This window comes from Electrophorus electricus, chromosome 20, assembly GCF_013358815.1.
Source record: "Electrophorus electricus isolate fEleEle1 chromosome 20, fEleEle1.pri, whole genome shotgun sequence".
NCBI lineage: Eukaryota > Metazoa > Chordata > Actinopteri > Gymnotiformes > Gymnotidae > Electrophorus > Electrophorus electricus.
Window position 1 is genome coordinate 1,750,399 of NC_049554.1, and position 16,421 is coordinate 1,766,819.

A 16,421-nucleotide genomic window follows, 5' to 3' on the forward strand; every position below is an offset into this window, starting at 1 on the left:
TTGGGGCAAGAGAGAGGGGCCTTCTCTTTTAAAAACACAGGCTCCTCATAGGCACACCACTGCGTGACATCTCAAACACGCTTTGAAGCTGTCACGTCACTGAAACACAGGGTGTAATTGCAGGATGGTATGCGGATGAAAGATCACAGATTGCAGATCTTGGTGAGGCAGGGGCATGCAGACCCCAACCACAGAGAGCCAAAGGGCTGCAGTATTTAGGGTTTCCCTACCGGAACACACCTGATTCAACTTGTCAGCTAACTGTTTGGACTTTCCTAAGTAGAATTGGGTGTTTGAGCACAGGGAAAGCACTAAACCCTTCCTGGATTCAAACATGTTCATCACAGTTATCTGCTGCATCAGCAGAGGCCAAAATTCTATACTATTCTAAACTATAAAGAGTGGCAGAAATGAGTAGATGATGAACATATATAACTCCCCCCCACCCACTTTATTATTAACATTTATTTATTAAAAATGCCTTTTGGATGTACAGTTGGAGAATATAGATCATCTTCTGTCATGCATGATGTGTTCGACAACCTTTGAAGTTTTATCGATGGTCATTTTCTGGTGACAGGTTTTTTTTTTTTCAGTGGCAGGTCACATTTTTTAACCTGCAGTAGCTTAGACATGTATAAAAACTACAGGAACACAGCTGTGGTTTAACACACTTATGCCATCACATGGCCGAATATAATGCCGCTGTGTTGTCAGTGAGAGGTGCCGCTTGCCACCAGCCAATACAAGCAATTGCTTGGGGCCCCAGGCCAGAGGGAGTCCCCTGAGGACTGACAAACTTTAAACTACAGCAGTGGCAAAGTTTGTGCAAAGTTTGCAAAGACACTATAAGACCGGAATTCCCTAAGGGTGCAACGTCTGACTCCACTCATTCCCGCTGCAAGTAGCATGCATGATTGATCAATAATGACAAGATAATTTATAACAAAATGGCAATAAATTCTGGTTGGCGGGTAAGGGGGGGCGCTGTGAATTTTTGCCTAGGGCCCCAAGAGACTCTAGAATCGCCAATTGCTGTGCCCAGAATACTCCACTATCTCAATAATGTCCAATCAGCAGTGCTCCTGTGGTCAGAAACTGACTAATTGTGCATGTCAACAGACTGGCTGCAGTCTGTAACTTTACATAGATGCACCTTTAATATACAACTGTAAGATGAATAAAGGTCTGTGTCAGATTCAGCAAACTTTCCTAATGCCTGGCCCAGACTAGAATTTTTAAAATCCTATACAATCTTGAAAATGTGACAAACCAACAGTGACAGATTTCACAATTATCCCCCCTTGATCGTTCTTCAGTCATCAAAGTTCATAAAAAATGCAAAAATCTTTCGTCTTTTGCATCACTCGCTACAGACTGCCTCTGGAAGCAAATGGAAATGGAAACCTGTTCTCAATGGAAAGGTGTGCTCTGAAGTAATGAATCACTCTTCACTATCTGTTTAGAGGATGCCAAGGAAATGCTGTCTGTTGGAAGGCATAGTGCCACAGTTTTGTGGAGGTATAATACTCTGTGCTGGTAACATAACCAAGTAGAAGGTAATGTTAATACAGCAAACAAAACCATTTTAGATAATTAACCTATTTGCTTCCAACTTTGTGGTAACAGTTTGGGGAAGGCTCTTTCCTGTTCCATGATAACTATGCCCCTATGCACAAAGTGAGGTCTGTAAAGAAATGGCTTGGTGAGTTTGGTGTGGAGGAACTCCAGTGGCCTGCATGGAACCCTGACCTCAATCCCATTGAACACTTTTGGGATTCACTGGAATGTCGATTGCAAGCCAGACGTCCTTGTCGAACATCAGTGCCTGAGCTCACAAGTGCTCTTTTCAATGAGCACAAATTCCCAAAGGCACTACACATGTTTGGGGGCTAACTCCATATAAATGCCCATGATTTAGGAATGGGGCGTCCAACAAGCTCATATATGTGTGAGAGTCAGGTGTTTGCATATTTTGAGCCATATAGTGTACTAGTATCAAATAGCATAATCATAAAAAATCATAAAATGATTGCTCACTCATACCAGTGGTTCTTTGATAAGCCTCATTGTGTGTTTGGATGTTTACTCTTCTGGTGATGTCCCAATTATTAGTCTCTCTTACTTTTGTAACATCACTTTTAGTGCACAGTCAGAATGAATGTGCAAAGGCATTGGTCAGATACACTCAGGTAACAATAGGAAGTGTAACACACCTGTTCACCATCTCAAATTACCTTTGAGCCACCCTGCTGCCATCACACATGTGAATCTCTCTCTCACACACACACACACACACACTCTCTCTCTCTCTCTCTCTCTCTCTCTCTCTCTCTCTCTCTCTCTCTCTCTCTCAGACTCCAGTGATGAAGAGTGCCTTTGTTCCTAAACAAGCTTGGGGTCCCATTTTCATGGGTTAAAGTACTATGCTAAAGGTTATTTAGTTATAAACGAATGGCATTGCTTTCCATTGGCACAATACTAAACATTAAGTCATAATCATGGTAACAATTATTATTAAGATGCTTTTGGGAACAACTTGCTTTTTCTGGTGGGCATAAATGACCTGTATATGATGGATGCTTTATGGTTTGCTAACACAGTTTAGAAAAATTACAAACATTAATGTTGTGCAATATAAAACAAAATGCACACACACAAAAAAAGGAATTAATATACTTAATATATTGTGTCTAGCATACAGATTATTAGGGAACTTCTATGCAGCTTGGTTGCTGAGTAAAGCCATAGCTAGGGCAAATGCATGGTGCCACTGCCAAGTTGTACGCACTCATTCTTATGGGTAACGTGCAGTATAAAGTGGAAATAGTCTAGAGTCTCTATTTCTCTGGCAAGCAGGTGGCGCGTGTGGTAAATAAATGCGAGGACACCTCCTTGCGTTATGACAACACAAGTCGATGTCATCAGTCCCGCTAAATGACCTAGAAATGGGCAGGACTGGCTGGACGCCTGTCTGGACGCGGTTCCGCGCATCTTTGTCTTTGTTATTCCTCTTCGACGTCCTCCAGGAATAGGAATGTTTAATGAATAAAGTCGAATGTATTCATATAGTTCTTAATTACAACAGCAGCTGTCAAAGCAGCTTTACGTTTGTCCGAGTCCAAGTCCACAATGAGTAAGACAGAGGCGGCAGTGGCAGGGAAAAGCTCCACTCCCTATGGAACAGAAACATGGGACACGAAACATACCAAAGAATAGAGACATAGGACACGAAACGGGTCAAATCTAATGCAGTACATCTCACTATCAGGGAACCGCCCTGGTCATAACAAATGCACATGTCTACGTGGGAATGCTATATACGTTTTAGGCTACACTGACAGAATAACCACCTAAAGCGTTTCAGAGTGGAAAAATCTGTTGACGTGCGTCTAGATCTGATTTCACCGTCGCTTATTGGTACACCGTTCGCCTTACACGCCCGCGCGCAAAGAGGTCCTTCGCTCAGTGGTGTCGGTGATAGGCGCGTGAACAGACCGGCGCGTGGTAGGCGGGGGAAAGGCTTTCGTGTTGCGACCCACTTTAAAAACCTTTGCCACGGAAAGGAATTAGACAGCCTTCGCGAAAGGAACACCCTCAGACCACATTTTCATCCAGGGCGACGTCGTCGGTTTCGCGCGGAGAAGCTCGAGACACGGTCAGCAGGAGCGTGGGAAGAGGAGTAACGGCGCGAGGATACTGCTCGGTTCTCCGCTCCTCTCTTGTCAGGTAAGACGGAGCCAACTGAATACTTCGTTACTTTATTTTGTCATGCCAGGCTCAGCCAGGATTATCCTACAGTTGTGACCTCAATTCTGCACACCAGGACACTATTGTCCTTGCACTTCAGCCCGTTTCGATCTGAGGGTAAATCATTTCTACTCTGACGGCAAGCTGTATCAAAGCTATTATCGCAAAGCACGGCAAAAAACAATTGGAACCACTTTTAATAAATGTTAAGGGAAACCTGTAAATGCGTTGGCGTGTAGTTCGGTGTCGGTGTCGGTGTAGTCTATGCCCAGTATGTCAAGCTACTTTTCGCGTTAGCCACATGGAAACTTCCCGGAGTGTTTGACAGGGATGCGGTGGCACGACACCAGCCAGCCTCCATCAGATCATCTAAAACGGTAGCGGAGCGACGCAGGTGCAAAGTAATGTGAAAGCGTGATGCTTATGCACTGGCAGAAGAAAAAAAGTCTCATATTCCAAACGCGAGTTATCTCTTAGGTTTGATGCTGAACACTGCAACTTCATAACTTTATAATAAACATAGCTCTTTTTGAGAGAAAAAAAAAGAATCCGGCTGGTTCTAAAAACAGCACACCATTTGCGCGCAGCATACAGCACTGCCTGACTGGAGGGCCACATTTTGAATCGCCCCTCTCACACAGCCCCTGGGAGCCAAGATAAAGCGCATATAGGGCGCAGTTGGAAACCGTGCCACGCAGCGGTGATGCACATCGCTCTAGACCCAGCAAGGTGTGTTTAGGAGTCTAAGCGTGCAATGTGCGTGAAAGCAGGACCTGTGCCCGTTAGTCCGTCTTCTCAAGGAGAGCGCTACATTCTCATGTTGCCACTAATGGTACAATACATTTTACTGTCGCCTTGGGTTGCTTCTGGACTCCCAGCAAGACCTCCAGTCTTGAGGAAAGTAATGGGTTCTCGGTTCTTGCATTGCTGTAGGTGTTGTGTGTGTGGTTTGGCCCTGTTTTCTACCCGGTTCCTAGTTAAAGATGTAGAGGTAGTAAAAATTGCAGCGTAGTATACAAGGTTTCCAGAAAAATGGGATATGTGAAGCAAGTGAAGCACTGTGCTCACCCAACTGATAGGACCTCTGCCTGACATGTCCTATATATCCAGTTGTTCTCAAGTGGACTAAAATGTTTTATATACATATATACAAAACAAGCCTTTACTAATTGTCCCACAGTTTTTCTCATAAGATTATGCACAGAATGTGAACTCCCAGTAAGAGAGGGTGTGTCAGGGGGATATTTCGAGGACTTGTAACCAGAGGGGTGTGACATTTGACAGATTTTACAAAAAAGCGCAAATAAACTTCAGCTATGCATTGTCTTCATTTTGTTAAATACTGTTTTAACATCTGTATATGATATTTTTCCATTAGATAGATCTCACCAAGAGCTTTAATTTGATATATCCGTTACTCACTCAAAATGTCATGCCCCTCTCGTTCCAAGCCCTTGATTTTCAACAGAGAAAGTGAAAATTACAGAGATCCTCCTAAATTATATTTTATTGGTATTTAGTTCACATCCCCCTATGTATTGTAGAAGTTCACAAAAAGTGCCTTCTACATAATCCAGGACAGAACATCTGCAGGTATGTGTTTGGTATTTTATTTGCAGTATTGGATATCTCATTTACAGTGATCTCTGATCAGTAAGAAAATAATTGTGTACACAGATTTTGTCACCAAAGTTGCACCAATATTTATCACAATATTGTGTTCCCACTTCTAGAGTACAATTCCATTAAAGTCATAATCGCTCTGTGCTTTTGTGCAGATAGCCTATCGATCTATATACTGATTGCTAAATTTTCAGTACAATTTCCAGAACTGTTAGAATCCATCTTATCACAGTGACCCATTTATCAAATGGAATCATCCCATTGGCCAACACACGTGGAATGCAAATTGGGGGGGGGGGGGGGGGGGGTGAGGGGGGTGTTATATCCAAGACATTAGGGGGGTTTTGCTTTGTTATTTGAAACAATTGAGTCTATGAAATATCATCAAAGGACATCTAGAGGATGTCTGCCAGACCAAAGAATAAAGCAAGGGGGAAAATATTAACAGGAAATTAGTCTTCATCTTGATCCAGAGCGCTGTCTACATGGTGAGCTTTCATTTTTTTATGGAATTTCATTTCACATTGATGGTGGTCTAATTTGATCTCTCCTTGCTTTGGGGACCCAAAAATTCCTTGCATGGGTAAGACACTTGTCTGCTGCTTGTGGGTCACATCCTACCCAGCAAAATGAAAAGCAAAAAGCTGTCTTGCCACAGACTAGGGCGTATGAAAGGCAAATTCCAGTGAGATCCCGGTTCAGGTGAAAGAGAGCTGAGTTTTGTCTGGAGTTTGGCATTGACACAGTGTGTGGATGAGGATGTTCTATGGATCAAATCCTGTCTTTCTGGAGCTGTGGTTGGAAAACCGCAGTCACAGCACTGCAGGGTGATGGTCTGAAACATAAACAAGCTCATGTGTAGGTATCTTTAGCACACTTGACTGAGGTTTATTGGGGCAAACTTGCTTGCACCCTGTTAACTGAAGGGGTTTATATGAGTAGTCAAATCATTCAAATTTTATTCCTGAGTTATTTAAAAAATGCTCTTAAATCCTCAGCTATATGACTGTTCTAAGAACCCATACTACCAAACATTCACTTAGAAGGACTCTGAACATAGTACTGGACATGACTGGACATAACTGCTTGACCTGTGTAGAAGTATGACCTTGTGATTATATTGCTACATATTGCAATAAGATTTGCTATATAATAACACTACTTCACTTAAACCTCACTTACAGCAGGCAAGATCAGGAATCAGCCTCATACTAGAGGGTGGAGGAAATGAAGATGTGTTTTAGCACTTTTTATTAAAAGAAGTTTTTATTAAAAACACTGCTAACTGGAAACATAGTACATTGAGACTGTCTGTTGCCTTTAGAATATCCCCCAAAATAACTGGCAAGCCACATGAATAAGTGTGAATTGATGAGAAAGAAACATTCTAGAGGATAGCCAAGAACCAGTGCAATCCTCAGTACAGACCCCAGGTCTTAAACCAGTGTCTGTTCTCCTGGATGTGCCTAACCCACTATAACCCATTGGTGCAGGAGTGGGCAGTGAGAATGCTTGGTCTTGCATAGTGGACACAAGAAAAAAGCCCACATGAGAATTTTTCCTTCCCCAGAAAAAAATCTACACATTCTACACAAGATTCTAGTGTGAGATGATTGCTGGCTTTCACCGGCACGTGGCGGTTTAATGTCATGTAGCAGGCATCACATAGAGTGAAAGTGGTAAGAGGCCCTTTAGGTTATGCTGAGTTGAGTATGTGGCATCCATAATGGATTATGCTGCTTGCAAAATAAAAAATCTTGACCTTTATCGGTTATCGGCCTGCTCGGACAATAGGTGTTTCCCTGCAGCAGCGCATGGATTAAAAGCAGGAATGTCATGTTGGAAAAGCCTATGCAGGTGTCCCAAGTGAAGTCACTTTTTCTGCACATGGAAGAGCATGTGTGTGTGTGCGTGTGTGTGTGTACAGTTTTTAGCCTGGTGATGGAAAATTCCACAGCAGTGACTGCAGCAGCCTCATGAGCGAATGGAAGCTCACATGGAGATCACATCGGGTCTGCAGCACTAGGAATCTGTGCAGCCTACACTCAGTAGGCTGATGGCACACAGGTCTGTAGAGCAATGGACTCTGAGGTTTTTGCTGGGAAAGCGTGAGACAGCATCACAAGCTAGTCAGCACAGTTGTTTTGGAATGCAACCATGTGATTGGATTTCTGGGTGGACATTAACACATGCACTGTGAATACCTGACTGTTATCGTACAGGAAAAGCAGATTTTTGTATATTGTGAGAATATATGAAGTAATGGTCTGTAGTCTGGGATGAAAAGGTAAAACAGTTAACAAAAAGGAAGAAAGCAAAAATGGCAGAAAAGTTACAAAAAGCACTTATTCATAAGGAATAGTCAGATTAAGTGGAGTGTCAGACAAAGTGAATTTCAGAGATAATTAGCCTCAAAAATTCAATGTTCTAGTATTATTAATAGAGTTTCATCATGTTTTTGATTGATCTTTTCTAAAATGTTAAAACCAACTACTGTATATGTCAAGCACACAAAGGTATGGCTTAATATTTTATGTCAATAATTCACTTGTGCACAAAATGCTTCAGCACTTCAATTGCATGTATATTGCATATAGTTTTGTGTTTAATGTACTACCATGGCAATTCTGTTATGCATGCAGATAAAGTACATATGCTAACAACAAGAACCTGCTTCTCAGTGGCCAGTTTATGTTAATGGACATACAATTGCATCCAAGCTTCAACAGGACCCAACGCAACCAATAGCACCATTGTTGGAAAGGAAATGAATATTCGCCATCACTTTTGCCTTGTGACTTTTGTGCATTTGAATTGGCTATCCCCTGTTGGCACTGGCTGCACTCCAGACTGCGATTTAGTTCCTCTGCAGCGTGGACCATGAGTAACACTGCGTTCCCTTCCCATGATGCTCTCTTTTCCCAAGTGACTGAATGGAAGCTGCGGCAGGGGACATGGGTAAGGATCCCCTTTGTCTGGGACCCGTGACAGGAGTTCGGAGGTCGTGGGTGCTGGCTCGGAACTGGCATGGTGTGGCGTTGGAGAGGCCAAACTGGGCAGTGCGGAAATTTGTTAGGCCACTGGTCACATGTCCGCTATTGTTCCCATGAGCGCTCCAACATCTGGGGTCCCCGCCCTCTTGCCCATGATCAGCAGGAGAGCACCTGACCCACCTCCCTCTCAGCCTCAATAATTCCCTTTATGTGGCTGTTGCGAATGACCCCCACGAACTCTCTCATGCTGTGGAAACAACAGCTGCGCAATGAGAGCACGGGACTTGAACACAGAGGGGAAATGAGATGTGCTCTCGAGCCCTCAAACATGGGCGCTAAGAGACGGCTCGGGTCAAGATCCAAAGAATGATTCTCATCTTACAATGCATCAGAAATTAGACTTTTACTGAGAGAGAGAGAGAGAGAGAGAGAGAGAGAGAGAGAGAGAGAGAGAGAGAGAGAGAGAGAGAAAGCGAGAGAGACTTAAGTACACTATAACTATAGGTGTACAATCTTACTGCTACTATATGGAGCACTTTTACCATTCTATAGTGTTAATGGAGAATCATTAATGAACTAATGAATTAATGAGTCTGACAAACGGTCCATATTTGCTCATAGGCTGAGTAAGCTGATTGACCACTAGTTGGGATTTCTGTACTTCATTTGTATTATGGGGCTATGTATTATGCATGTGAGTATATTAGGTGCTGTGTGTGTGTGTGTGTGTGTGTGTGTGTGTGTGTGTGTGTGTGTGTGTGTGTGTGTGTGAAATTAATCATTGGTAAATAATAATATATATTTCTGTTCTTTAGCCTGTATGGTAGGTCTGTATATTACTTACTGGCTCCATCAGTCTGGGAAGAGGGAAGAAGAGATGCCTGCTATGACTATTTCAGGGATCATTTATTCGACATTTTGAGGGCTGAGTTACTTGGAATATGCGTGGCTATAATTCTCTATGTGGTTCCAGAATATAACAGACATCTATGGTTAGGATTGACTAAATTAAATGATTACATTGTGTTTGGAATTATGGAAACGTCTAATCACTCTGGGGAGCCATTGCTTTTGGGGTCATAATAAGATCTGCTCTGGTTATCCTTCAGTGAGGTTATCTTACTCAAGAGCTGTCTTGTCTACACTTAGTCTTTTTTTCTTTTGAGAGCCTGTGTTGGAAAAGACACCTGCTCTGTGTGTGTGTGTGTGTGTGTGTGTGTGTGTGTGTGTGTGTGTGTGTGAGTGAGAGAGAGAGAGATTCAGTGACCTAGTATAAGTAAAGAATTTCATGCAAGCCTTGCAGTGTAGAAATTAAGCAGAGAGATGGAGAGACACCACCCTGGATGCTGCCTATAAAGGCTTTTCAGACGAGGCTGTCGTCTGGTACCACCATGTCTCTCGGCCATCTCACACCAAGGCTGAATAAATATCTCTCACTCAGCATCTACTCTATTCATTTTGCGGCAGAGCAAGATGGAGAGAAAGACGAACAGAGAAAGACTTTTTCTGGAATGAATAAGGCATTCTATAGCTCTCCATTCTGCTCCTGTGACAAGATATATTCCATCGGGAGGATTTATCCATCTGGGCTGACTGAAGGACACCAACAAGAGCTGAAAATCATTGAACTACAGACCAAAACTGTCAACAACATGGAAGCTAATGTCAGGAATACTGGCCACCAAGCTGAATAAAGTATGTGTGTAAGTACATGAGCAATAATCAGAAGGGGGATTGGTAACAACACCATATGCTCAAAGCCCCACCTACTGACAGATTTAGCTCTCCACAAGGATTCCTAGACCAGACAGACCAATTTAGTGTTACCTCGATTAAACATAATCCAGACAACTATAACCCAGGTAAATTAGTGTTACCTGTATTAACTATAAAAAAAGTATATGGTTCATTGCTGGATACTTTCCTCAGAACTCAATAGAATACTGGAGGACAACACTGGGAGCCACCTCAAAGACAATTGCCCGGGAGATCAAAAAATGTAGTATATACCATGGAGATGCAGTGTCCCCAGTGTTTTTCAGATCATCAATAAGAGTGCATACAGGTAAAGATTCAGAAGCAGAACTGCCATCAGTCATCTACTGTACATGGAAGACGTCAAGCTTAAACACAAATAGGGAAAGAAACATTAACGAATTTTTCCATCTGACCAGGATCTACAGCAAGGCCATTGCAGTGTCATTCAGGCTGGAGAAGTGTGGTCGGCTGATAGTAAAAAGGACAATTGAACTTCCACAAGACCATATAACAGTCCTAGAGAACAGCTAAAATTCCATGGGGATTCTCAAATCACAGGAACCATGAGGCAAAAATAATTAAATTAAATTAAAGCAGCACATGGTCAACCACTAAGCACTAGGTCATTTTGAAGCACAAACCGACCAGATTTCTTGACAGTAGACAGGATGTAGTAGTGGTAAATCAGTAGTGGTAATAGATGTAGCAGTCCCTAGTGATGGAAACATCTGTAGGAAGGAATATGAAGAGTTGCAAAAACACATTGGACTGAAAGAAACAGAGAATCATAATTAACTTAATAATTAATTAACTTAATAATTAACATAATTAACATTCTGATTGAAGGGCCAGGAAGAAATGGCTCCAACCAGCAGGGTTTTTTTGTAGGTTTTAGTAAAGCCAATGTCTTTCCAATAAATTCCACCTCTGCTGAACTGTGCTGAAATGCTGCAATGGATGTGCTGCTTTCAGCTCGCTAGCCCAGAGCCGACCAAATCTGGCTCCTGCTGATTGGAGCTTTTAGCACCGGCCTGTCTGTACAGCTCGTTTGGATGTGCAGGAGAGAGTGGGGACAGATGGCATGTTGCGTTGCCCTCGTGCATGTTTACCGGCATCTGACGTGTAACGCTGTTCCTGGCACACGCGTCTCCTGGCACGTGAGCGAGGCGCAGCTATTTTTGGCAGCACATGGCCGCGCTGGGAGCGAGCTAGTCATCATCATGCTGCTGCTTACGTGTACATCACTAGCCCCCCCTACCTTCTCTCCATCTCCCTCTCTACTTCTCTCACTCTCTCTCTCCCTCTATCCCATTCAGTCGCCTACTCTTGCTTTCTGTCTCTCTCTCTCACTCATTCAGTCACACACACACAAACGTTCTCTCGCTCTCCCAGACCATAGCTCGGTATGTCTCCCTCAGCCTGCTCTTCATGAGGCTGTGGAAAGACACAGAGGCTCTGCGCTTGTTGAAATAAGTCCAAATTTATCAATCTGTCAATCTGGTGACCTCCGGTGACTTTTTACCAACTGCTGAATCATAGTCTGCTTACATATACTGCAAAGTCATGGCTGGATCACTGAAGTTTGTCTAATAAAGACAATCATTGTCTATCATTTGTGTGGTTTATGCCTTATTATTTGTCTAAAGCACTGTGAGCTGTATTCCCTGTGTGAAAAGTGCTCTGCACATAAATTTTATTATTATTACCGAGGACACCTTCCTGTCATGTGATCACAGAAAACATAATTCCTTTGGTTAAACATTTCAAGGTCTATACTTCTTTTGGATGGAAGGAAGAACAATTAACATACATACACGCACACATATATATGTGTGTGTAACGTAACTTAAGTCTTTGTAATGAGCAGTAGCATTTTACCCTTTAGCATTTCGGACGTGGACGAACATTAACACAGAACCGCAACGGCACTCGCACGTATTACAGAGGAAGAATATGAACATGTAACGGTTAACGTTAGACGGACACAATAAACACGCATATGTTTAACAATGACGAGAAGAACATTACCCTTAACATTAACACGTTAATAAATCAACAATTACCAACCATCCTGCACACTACGATGAGGGTTTAAATACACAGACAGGACGAGGTGCAGGCGTGGCCACAGACGAGAATCCTCCCACTGCATGTGGCGGACCAAACCACGTGACTCGCGGGAGACGAGCGTTCCGTGACATATATAAATATATATGTATATATTAAATATATAATATATATATTAATATATATATATTAAACATATAAAAGAGCTTGCTGCAGGTACCTGTCCAAACATTCTGTGGAAACTGCACTATGATCATGAGGAAAAGTGTATTTGGTCAGCCCGCGTCTCTAAAATAACAGGTGACCAATGACACTGCATGTGAGTGCCGTGAGAAAGTCCACAACAACTCCTGGAAAGTCAAATGATCAAATAAACATTCTAAGATTAATATTTACTCAAAATAAATAGAAAGCAATTGTACTCCAAACATATTTGAAACCATAATGCTGATAATTCTTGTGTTGTTCAGTGCCGACAGCCTTGATAAACATGGTCATAAAACCCTTTCAATCCCAGTGCTGATTCCTTTTCAGTGAACACATGAATTTAAAGGGCAGCAGAACTGAATGCAACACCCGGTGCACATTTTTATCTCCAGCACTTTTCAGTGTAAGGTTGTGGCCATGGACACTGATGGAGCAGGACGGCAGAGAAGCGTGAGACTGGAGGAAGAGAGAGAAGGATAATGAAGGAGAAAGAGGAGGAGAAGAAAGAGCAAGGGAGTGCGGGAGACGAGCAGAGAAAAGAGAGGAAGAGGGGATGAAGAAAAAGGAGGAGAAGGGGGAGATAGGTTAAGAGAGGGGAGCAATGTGTGGTTGGCGTCAGGAGTGAAAGGCTTTACCGCACTGCCTTTAAGACCTGATTATGTCTCTTGCATTCACGACCACACATGCACACAGCTGGCCTAGCTTAAAGTAATTCCCAGTGAGAGAGTCGATACTTGAGTGTTGGACTTAAAAGAGCACGATTGAATTTGCACACACACACACACGTACGCACTGCAGAGTAAACGTGTTCTCAGTGACGTCCGGAGTCAGCTCAGACCGCGTCACTGTTAGTGCAGTGTTGCATCAGCTGTACCAGTAGCTGGCTAGCTCTCTCTCTCTCTCTCTCTCTGTCTCTTTCATATTCTTCCTCTGTCTCTTTGTTACCCTCTGTCTCTCTCTCTCTCTCTCTCTCTCTCTCTCTCTCTCTCTCTCTCTCTCTCTCTCTCTCTCTCTCTTTCATATTCTTCCTCTGTCTCTTTGTTACCCTCTGTCTCTCTTTCTGATTCAGATAGCTTTATTGGCAAGGATTGTTACCAATCAGTAGCTTTTAAGAGTTAAGAATTCTTATTAAGATATATTACGAATTTAATATTTAGATTTGATATTATACACATAAACACAAAATTACATATTAAATTCCATGAGATTTAAGATTTGTTTCCTTAAGGGTGTTGCAGTTATAAATGGTACCTCTCCTAAACTCACACGTAATGTATCTTCATTTCTTATCATTTTCTCTTCAAAAGATGGATTGTGTGTGTTTAATGTTTAAGAGCTCTTCTCTGAGGTGTATATATTTGGAGCATGAACAGAGAAAGTGCTCTGTTTCTGGTCCTGTCTGTCTCTTTTTTTTCTCTCTCTGTATGCTTGTTTTAGTTTCAGTCTTCTGCCCTGTTTCTCTCTCTATGGCTGTGTGGTCTCTATCCCTCTCCTCTTCCATCTCTGATTCTTTCTCTTTCTGTGTATATTTGCAGTCCTGATCTGTTTAAGGATTAGTAAATTACTGGGTTTGACCTATTTGGATTCTGACAGTCTGAAGCTCCTGTGTTCAACTAGTCTGTTGCCCCAGGGAATTCATTGGTTAGCACTAACAGCACCAGTTATACACACACACGCATGCACACACACTCACACACACACACACACACACACACACACACACACCCAGGCCCCCAGGAAGCTTCAATAAACAGAGGAGAAACACAAATAGCAAGTCCTGCTTCTTTCTGGTTCTGATTGCACCTTGGTCTTAGACTGTGACTTCATCATCATCTTTATCATCCCCTCTTGACCTCCGTTAGTTCTCCATGCAGCTGCAGCTTCATTGACAGATAAACTGCTCCTAATAACAGTTATTTGTGGAGGCTTTTCAACATAGGGAGCAAACTAAGGAGATTTTTTCAAGACAGCAGATGTGACAGTTATTAGCACAAGAGGGGTTCAACTAACAATCTTTAGGACAACCTCAGATTAACCAATCTTTCACACATCTGGCCTCGTTCATTTTGTGAACAAGGCGCTGAACAATATCAGAGCACTGGGACTGTCATGTAGCTGTGTATGTGCGGCTGTCTTTTCATAAGATGTAGATTTCATATACATTTTGCAAAATGCAGGAAATAACTAAAATGTTGCGCCTTTCTTAGCAATTTGAGAATCTTGACTTTACTGACTCGTGTGTGTTTGTGGCTGAACTATGTAGCTGAGAGCAGCAGAGGGTGTTGAGGAGTACAGCCTCTGACAGGCAACCATGCAACCCCAAACCCAGTTACACCCAGCTGAAGGATGTCATGTGCTCCATTGAGGAGGGAAGCACTCGCTACGAGCTCCAGTTTTGACCCAGTGACGCCTGATGCAGCTGCGACCTCATTGGCTACCTTATGCCTAATCACGTTGTCCAACCATTCAGAGACCATCTGTTGTCTCTCTGATTCGTGGAATGTTTGAATGATGGCATAGTGCTCCATTAAGAACGCAGGACAGCTTGAGTTTTGGCACAGGACCCACCCCCCACCAGTAAGCTCTTCCTCATGTTTCAGTGAGCTGAGCTGCTGTGAGCACCGTTGCCGAATTTTTAATGGTTTTGTCGTCTTTTCAATTAGGGTCTGATGAATTACCTTCTCAGCCCCTCGAGTGGTACGGGCAAGCCGTAGCCAAGGGGACCTAGTGCTGTAATGATTCCTGGCACAATCGCCCCACTGTTCCCATGAGGGCAGTTCCCAGGAAACCACACAACTCGCGGCATTGTGTGGCCCTCGCTTTGCTGGCCGGCCACGTTGTCCAGCTTCGGCCCGAGATGCAGGGGTTGCGGCTAGCGCAGGGCAAAGAGAGTGCGGCCAGCTGGGGAAAGAGCTGGGCAGTGGGGCACCTAACACCATCCTGGGGCAGTGGGGCACCTAACACCATCCTGGGGCAGTGGGGCACCTAACACCATCCTGGGGTAGAGAGATAACGTCCTGCTACAGCAGGATCTCCAGGGCCCTCCCATCCATCCAGTCAGCAAGAAGGAGATGGAGAAGCTCATGATATGAGTGCTGTTCTGAAAGAGGAGAGGATAGGAGAGAAAAGAAGAGGATAGGAAAAGAAATGTGAGAAGAAGACAGGAGATGAGGGGAGAGGGGATCAGAGGGAAGACTGAAGGCGTCAGAGGGTGCTCTGGGACGCCAGCTAAGCTCTGTGAGTTTGGAGAGAGCATGTCTGTTATGCTAAGCTCTCCCTAATTAAAGCAAAGAGGCAGAAAGAGAGAGGGACAACACAAAGAGGCCAGAACTGTTTCTGAACTGGTCCTGACTGGTTCTGAACTGGTCCTGACTGGTTCTACAGCTTTTCATCGATCTCGTCTCCATGGCCCCTCACTGGTTGAGGTCACACACACACACACCCCCCTCCACACACACACACACAGGCATACCCACTCTGTTTACACCATTGCTGATGCAAATATGGGGTTCCAGAGCTTTAGGCGGGAGTTCAGGGGTCCTGCACAGGAGAGACGAAGCAAACGGGAAATACATGTCACATGTTGCTTTCTCTGGGGCTCGGACCTCCAGCAGGTCCCACAGAAACCTCTGCAGGGGTCCCAGGCACAGGCAACAGGAAGCAAGAGAAGCATCACAAAGCCCACTATAGAGACATCAGAGCCAGTGTACCGAGACCCAGAGAAGAGGGGAAGAAAAACAACCATCAGCTAAGCTTTCTTAGAGGAGTCTTAGAGGAGCATGGACACATCTTGGCAAATAAAGCCATGCTTCACTTGTTTGACATGCCACACACATATTACAGTGGGATTGGCAATGAATAGATCCTTCTGAGTCAGGCAGAGTGTGTCTGCAAGACATCAATATACCACGTTATAAAAAATGTGAGAGATAAATCACCCCATACAGGAAGCATCTAATGCTCTTCATAGTGATGTGGACCTATACATTTGTAAAAGTTGCTTTGTGACAATGTGTGTTGTAA

At 43.5% G+C, this 16,421-nt stretch overlaps 1 protein-coding gene across 2 annotated transcripts in view; it reads left to right on the forward strand.

The window, feature by feature from the left end:
* Positions 1–3,456: 3,456 nt before the first annotated feature.
* The window catches only part of LOC113579175 (sodium-coupled neutral amino acid transporter 3-like), a 40,691-nt gene continuing 27,726 nt past the window's right edge, over positions 3,457–16,421 (forward strand). Inside the window, exon 1 of one of the 2 annotated variants that reach the window (XM_027012928.2) lies at positions 3,457–3,729. The gene's annotated coding sequence lies outside the window, so the exon portion shown is untranslated. The remainder of the gene's footprint in view (positions 3,730–16,421) is intronic. The other variant, XM_027012929.2, reaches the window with a different exon arrangement.